This window comes from Schistocerca gregaria, chromosome 1, assembly GCF_023897955.1.
Source record: "Schistocerca gregaria isolate iqSchGreg1 chromosome 1, iqSchGreg1.2, whole genome shotgun sequence".
Lineage (NCBI taxonomy): Eukaryota > Metazoa > Arthropoda > Insecta > Orthoptera > Acrididae > Schistocerca > Schistocerca gregaria.
This window is the reverse complement of record NC_064920.1, coordinates 1183011590-1183020008: the sequence shown is the minus strand read 5'-3', so window position 1 is coordinate 1183020008 and position 8419 is coordinate 1183011590.

The window sequence follows — 8419 nt, the reverse complement described above, 5'->3', positions numbered from 1 at the left end:
AAGAAAGGTTACAGTTCGTGTTTCCGGATGTTGACATTGCTCTTAGAATATTTCTATGTATGGCACTCCAAATTTGTCAGTAGAACGCTCGTGTTTGTCTCTTAAAAGACTGAAATCGTACCTATGTTCTATGTTGTCTGGTGAGAGATTGAATGCCTATTCCATTCTTCACATCAAAGGCAACCTCCTAACTGATAACCGTCTGAACTATGAAGATATGACCAACCAGTTTTCTGCCATCAAAGACAGATGAAAACTTTGGTGAGTGGTGAGGTTGTTTACTACATATCACCTGTTTATTTTACAATTGTCGATGGCAGAACGCGGAACTAAACATCGTCCATGTGCACATGTGGCTGAAGGCTCTCGACAGTACTAAACAATACCTGAATGACCCAGATCACTCGGCGCTGTACACTCAAATCATACGGATACTGTAGTAAATTACAACTGATGTGTATTCTTGGCATCTGTTGAAATGCATAGTTATCACTGAAATATACGTTATCAGAGAGTATGCTCAGATGAAAAAGTTATAATAAATAATGTAGTTGAGCTGTACTGATAAATATCTAAAAGCTTTGCTAATGCCCTTAGAAAGAGCTATGTGGAGAGCAGTAGCTGCAGTACAAAACTTTTGCCCATACATGGATTAAAGGTATTGTGTGCACTTATTATGCAGCATCTAGTTACACAGACCACAATGCTTTACATGTTAACTATTAGATTATAAAAAAATGATTTTTCCACACTAGTCTGTAAAATTATGTTATAGCAAATCCAGTTCTGTGCTTGTTCATCTGTATTCAGTTATTAATTCATGGAACAAAATCTCTCTTTCATTTTTATTTCTTACACTTTCCTACAGACTCACGTATTAATACTGAATGTGTTTTTTAATCTACTGCACATTGACGTTATTAGATCGTAAAATGACAGTTTAATTTTAATTTTGAACACATCTCTGTAAAAGTATGTGTTAAATTCTAATGTATGACACATTTGCTTCAATTTTTAGATCGAAGACAACTTTTTATTTAAATTTTCAAAGGTTTTGTGTAAAAGAACATATTAAAAGTGAATGTACAACATGCTCTGCTGAATTTTTAGGTCATAAAAGAAAAGTTATTTTCCTTGTGTTCATTTCTGTTGTCTTTCGACAGAAGAATGTGTTAACACAACACAGTTTTAAGTTGGTTTTATCCACTGCAAAACACCAAGTACAGTTCAGGAACCATATTAGATTTTAATTGAGCACAACTAGACTGCTGACACGTCCTTCAGAAGAACGTATAGCGGAGTATGGAAACAGCTCACAGCACTCCCACCCAAAATGGCAGTTGTGAAGTGATTATTTAAAACATGCTTTATTTTGGGGGGTGCATATAATATGGTGTGCCTAAGTGCACAAACTTTTTAAATCCGCCATTGCATTATATATATATATATATATATATATATATATATATATATATATATATATATATATATATATATATATATATATATTGCCAGGACCATAATTAAATATTTCTTTATTTGGCAGTATGATAACTTCACTTTACTGTCAAACGAATTAAAATGCTAGTATAATGTATTGCCTCATTGCTAACAAATTACAGCTGAGTCTTCTAATGAGAGGTTCACTGTTGCAGAACAGAAGACTCTTAATGTTGGGTCGAGTAACTTATAAAGTTAAATGGGCTTAAGTCTCTTTTGACAACAGCTGTCTTTCTCCTATTACTGATAAGAAACCAAGTTAGAATTCCCTGAGCACATAAAAACATCCCAACTTCCTTGGATCAGTCTCAAATTTTACTGAAGTATCTAATGTTTCATTAAAATTCGTCAGTTTCCTTGGGTGATCAAGAACTTCTTTTTAAGCGATTATTTCAGCAATCAGCTTGAAACTATGGCAACCAAATTTATTTACAAAGGAAAAGGAATCCCACCAAAAGGCGCTAAAAACCTTGTGATAGTTGACCGACTGTCTGTTCATCCTCAGTCATGCATCATTGTGTGTCATATAGAGGAGCATGGGGTCAGAATCCCCACTCCCTGCTATAGTCGGTATTCCGAGCTTGGAGGCGCTATGCCTCACTGAGATCGCTCCTCAATTAGAGGCTGAGTGCACTGCAGTTCAATCCTCCCACCACAGAAAAATCCCAGGCAGCACTGGGAATTGAACTTGGATCCTCCTCATGAGGGTCTGTCACATTGACCAGCCAGTAAGAGTCAGTCTGTTTATATGAAAAATAAAGCATAATATACAAATACTGCAAGTTACAATTTTGAAACCTTGATACTGACTCACAACACTGATTACAACTACACTTCTAATCTACGCGACCTCATAAATGAGTTAGCAGTTATCTGTGATAACATGGTTGTACAGTCTTTGATGCTAATAAACTTCTCTACAATGTGTCACATATGTATGACGTTTATCTGCAAATACCTTAGAGCTGTGATGGTTGGACTCACTGTTCCAAGAATTTATGAATAAGACATTTCAGAGTAGAGCATCATTCTTGTAGTAAACCTTGAAGACATGACATGTCACTGTTCCACAACACAGAGTAGAAATATCCCTGGAGTGAGCATTCGGATGCACAGATCAGATTTTCTGTTGTCAAAAGACATTGCCAGCCTGGTCAGGCGATCTCAGAACACTGTAGAGTTCCCTGTTTAACGCCATTTATATTTAGAATTTTATTACATCACTAGTACAGATAGAATCTCTTTACAGATGCTGTGGGATTGGCATAGATGATTTTTCGGTACTGCATTTCATTTGATCATATTACCAACACAGATGTAATAAATTTTTGCTGTGATATTACGGCAAAATTACTTGATGGAAAGCTAGTGCCTTTGAATGTGTCCAAAAGCCACCAAATGTCTCTTATTAGGGATTGTACAGACCTACTAAAATCGATTTTTCCCGGTTTCCATGAATTTACTTTTCTCTTTCTTGCATGCCAGCACACGTTTACTGGTAACACTTTCATGTATATATTTAGTTCATTTGCTTCCCACTACATTGCAGACTCAGTAAGAAGTGAATAAAAATTCCTATCGCTGGTTACACACTACAAGCCATTTGCATCCCATACATTACAAATACATATGACAACATCACACTCTCCTCTCACTGCCCCCCCCCCCCCCAAAAAAAATCCCACCTTTCACACACAGTATATTGCATGGACTTATAATCCTGTTGTTCGTGCAACATTTACTTTAGCTCTTCAGTGATGCACCATTTAACAGCATCAAGAGAAATGGGAATGGGAGATACACATGTAACAATATTTTATGTTGTTCATCAAATTCTAAAGATAATAAATTGAAAGTAAAATTCAACAAAGAAACCGCTTTTGTAGTTTGGCTACACTGTGTGTGTGTGTGTGTGTGTGTGTGTGTGTGTGTGTGTGTCCGATTTTTGTTCCCTTATTTTGATTCACACTAAGTCTTATTTATTATTGACTTCCTTCCAAGCAGAATGTACAATCTATGTTTGGGGATGCCTATGTTGTTACAAAAATAAACAAAGGAATAGTTATGTATCACACTCTTGCACAAAATGAATGCTGAAATTTCACTCAGTGCGACATACCATAATTTCCAACTTTTGTATACTTCACATATCATCATTTCACAGTCCTATTAACATATACTTAGCTTCTTGTTCCAACTTTCTATATCCTAAAAAGTTCTCTCTCTCTCTCTCTCTCTCTCTTGCACACAAACACTCACACACAAACACACACACATTCACACATACATTCCTTTTTCCTTTTCTATTTTGCAAAATATCCTATTCGACCAAGAGTGGAATATTTCACTTAAATTTTGCTTTCTAATAAGATGGTAAACTGTTTCATCATGTTGGTAGCACCAAATGGAAAATATATTTCTGTTTAAAACATATGAACTGGCCACAAAACACACTGGTGTGAGCTAGCAGAAACTTATAATGGGGATAGAAGCCTTAACTTCTGCATCTTTTCTGGGGTTCACCACTGTTAAATGAAAAGGCTATTTTTCGAGCTGCAGATTTAAATAGCCTTTTCATGTGTGTCAGTGACAATAAATGACACACGCCTTATGCATAATTACATATTTAAAACATTTTACAAAATGTAAGAAGAACAGCACTGTGTGTCGAAGTATTCATAACACAAACTTTTTTCTTTCCATACATTTCTCATTGTGTCTGTAGCAACATACTAATTCATATTGCTATTATGAATAAAGAAATGGTGAAAACGCAACAAATATGTGTAATATTGTAAGTTTAGAACAAACGACAGTATCCTGAGATAACGTGACAATTCCTGATTATTGTCAAGAACCTGTGCAGAACCCAATGCTCTCTCCAGATATATTTCTATTCTATGTTACACAAGTGAGCAATTTTTATGCACAGATACATAATACAAAATGACGATCGCTAGCCGCCTGCCAATGTACATTTCCCTGAACTCCGCATATTGTCGAAATCCTACACAGACCAACATTAGAATTAACTACCGTCTACTCTAGAAATAAATAACTATTCTTCAAATCAGAATAAATGCAGCGCTGTTACAAAAGTTTCTACAACTTAAAAACATTACAGTTTGAAGATAATCACAGAACACTTTAAAAAGTTTCAGTCATTTTATTATACAGAGCGCAGTGGGATGAGAGAAGTTCAAACAACTCCCTGAAAAAAATCCTTTACAAACGAATCAAATACACCCTTCTGCTAACCACAAACTGCTCTCCATCGTTCCCTTTGGGAACCAGTTTTCGTAACTGAGTACCGCCCAGATGACCAAATTGGGAAATATTTTGCCATTTGGGCTACTAATGAGAGAATTTTGAGCAAATAGTTTAAAGAAATCCAACCATAGCCATCTGGGCAATATTTTTGTTGATCAACGCAAATCCAAGTGTGTTGCAGTGTCAATACAACTGTCAGGTAACATCCTTCTGAAATAAAGTTTCATAACTGTAAAATATAAGAAATAACTGCTCCAGCTACAGTTTAGCAAATATCGCTCCACCAAAATCAAAGGAGCAAACTTATACGATAGTGATAGCAACTAAGGCAGCGATATCATATGGACATCAAGACCACCTGATATAACCTTACTATGGCAATCATGCCGAAATAAGCCTATTGCAAAAAAAAAAAAAAACGACCGAGTACAGCAGCATATTGGTATCACAGCATAATAAATCATGTCCTTAAATCGAAGTGTATTTTTATGCATTGATTTTACATTTATGCTATTTTTAATAATGTTCACATCTCCACTGCCTAATGAAATACTGAAATATTGCAACCCCAAAGTTCTACCACCCTTGAAATCACGACTCCAGTGCTGTCATTAAACTGCTATAGATAGGTGTTAAGGCTATTTAATAGTGCATACATAGTTTTAACTTACCATTACGATAATCGGTTTTCCTCTTATCTATCACAACAGCAAACATACATAAGCAATAAATGGCAGCACTTAAATTAAATTCTACTGCAAGTAAAAACGGAACTGATCAGTAAAACAACAACTGAATTCAAGTAGGGTCAACAATGTACAGTAGTTGGTCTTCGCTTAAGTTGATCTTGTTGACTTGGTAGTGGTTTCTCATGATATGGTTTAAAATCGAAATATCTTTCAGTTTCATTATATGGCAACCAGGTCATGTGTAATTTCATTTAGGTAGTAGGACGGTCTGGACACCCCCCCCCCCCAGACCGGCTATGTCCTTGATTTGACCTGCACAAAATGCCATTGTCTGTGGATTGTGGACAGAACTGCGGACAGATTCCCTTCATAGGTGCCACAGATTTGGTATAGGCGTTTTCTAGATATCAAAAAAAATTTTCATTTTATACCTGGAATAAGCTAAGCTCTTAACTTTGAACTGCAGAGTGAATGGGCATTTCGGTTTTTTGCGACATGCATCACAGTTAAGATGTCCATAATGTTTGATTTGTGGGTGTGCCTCACTAATTTCCGAATTTCATACGATTAGCGTACCATGTGACCTAGTCTGTTCAAATATATTTTTCTCTGATGCCATTGCAAAACGAATTCATAGTAAGCCTATGCCTTTGAAAGTATCTCGAAAAACATCGAATTTGCCACACATGGCGATGATACATACTGCATCTTCTTTGCTTTCCTCAATTTTGATGTGTATTTTTTATCTTTTTTTCAGGCTAGCACATAGTTTCGCCAACTGTTAGCACTCTGATGTAGACATTCAGAACATTCTATATATAATAAAACGTGGAAAGCATCAAAGAGCTGAATAATTATAGAGCCTACTATGCATATAATATATATATATATATATATATATATATATATATATATATATATATATATATATATATATATTTCATTCTCCAGGAACAGAACACACACAAACAAAGTGAGAGAGAGGAGGGGAGGGGGGGATAGAAAATAGTTGAATTTGTAATACACCTGTCTGTTACAAAGATTTATCTTAGCTCTTCAGTGTCAGCATTTAGATGTGTGAAGACCAACATGAAAATGGCTATCGGAAATTACTGCAGCAGATGTCCAAAGACTTTGTTTAACATTCCTGCACATATTGCACATGTAATAAGAGATTTAATACTTTTACTCAAAATGCAACCAAATAACACAATATGTGAAAGTACTCGTGCAACACACAGTTTTTTTCCTTTCACGTATTTCTCTTTGTGCCTGTAAGAACAATGATTCACAATTGTTATTATGAACAAACAAATCGTAAAAACGCAACAAATATGTGTATGGATTTCCTGTGCTAAACTCAGTGATGGTAGATGCAAAACTCAACTAGCCTATGTAACACAGTTATTTATTTTTCTCACAAAAGCACTACAATGAGCATGAGCGTAGCAACACAATGAAGCTAAAAACCATAATGAACCCGAATATCTTCGATTCTGCAGTCGAAGTTGTTCAGTTCACTGTCGATAGTCGCCCCCAAGAACCACCACCCCTCATACCCCTCTCCACCCAGTACAGCAGTGCAAAGTACAGAGCACAAAAACTGTGGAGAGGCTTTAGATTAACGAGGCCATCGTAAAGCAGCGTAATGTGGTGTTTGGCTGGTGTTGGCAGCCAAGTTTGCCTGAGCAGCCGTGTCGTGGCTGGTCCAAAACGAAGGAATGGAGCCAAACAGGTTGCAGTGGGCGAGGGTGCCACTGGGTAAAATCGTTGTCGCAGTGAGCTATTTCGCTATGCATACCATAGACACCCGCGGCTCAGTGTGTGGCCGTGGTGCTGGGGTGCTTAAGTTCGCTATAAAGCAGGGAGCTCATCCTGTGGGTGGGAGCTCGGAGTTTTCTATGAACTCGATGGGTAACACTAGATGCACACAATGCTCACACGAGAGATTTTTCTACTCATTCGCTAGCTTTACATGCGACATATCTTCCAGAAGGTGAAAACGAGTTACGGAAGCCATTTTTTGCTGTCGCGTTTACATGCTAAGGCCGGAAGCGGATTAGCTAGCCCAGTTAAATATGGCGCCTGGAAAACAACGGTTACAGTTTGTGATTTAGTCAGCACAATCGCCATTTCTCTTCTATTAGATGAGATGTAAATAGCTTCAGTCTAATGAATATACTTCATTGTACAAAAGCCACTCCATCCATATTAGCCGAAAATTTGTAGAAACAAGACGAAACCTGAAAGCCCGAGCATGCCTCAAAACCGGTTGGTAATGAAAATTAATTGCGGAATTGGAAAATCAGCTACCGGGAGCGGATTTCCAGAATCGATTTTGAAGTGTTTACATGAACACGGGAAATCGGTTTCCGAAATCTGGTTTTGGGGGCGCCAGGTGAATGGTGAGGAGCCTATAAACAATAAAAAGGTGTACGGCTGAGCAATAAATCGCGTATGTTATAAATCAGTGACTCTTCAGAATCTAGCTGCTATTTCAGTCACAACTAGGTGTCGCAAGTAGCCTTCAACGTTTAACGCCATGTGCCACCTGTTTGAGGAATTTCGTACTTCTTCCTGTGAACCTGTTCTGTAGCTGCGATTTTAGTGGCAAGTAGCAACTAAACAGCGCAGTTAACATTCATTGCCATGTTTAACTGCGACTTCTGTGAGAAGAAGAATTCGCAAGTAGCAACAAAAAAGCGCAGATAACGTCACATGCGGTATGCCATCTGTTGTCCTACATCCGTACTTCGTTCTAAGAACCTCGTGTCTCACGATATGGACGTATTATATGCTTGTGGTCGAAAAAATGAACCAACAAACTAATTTGCTCTGAGAAAAATTTTACACTCAGTTGAGAATTGGCGAATGTGAAGGCCGAATAAAGGTTGTGCTAATAGATCTACCTATGACGTAGCCTGGAATTTTCGTGACGTATTTAAATACACTCTTCATCA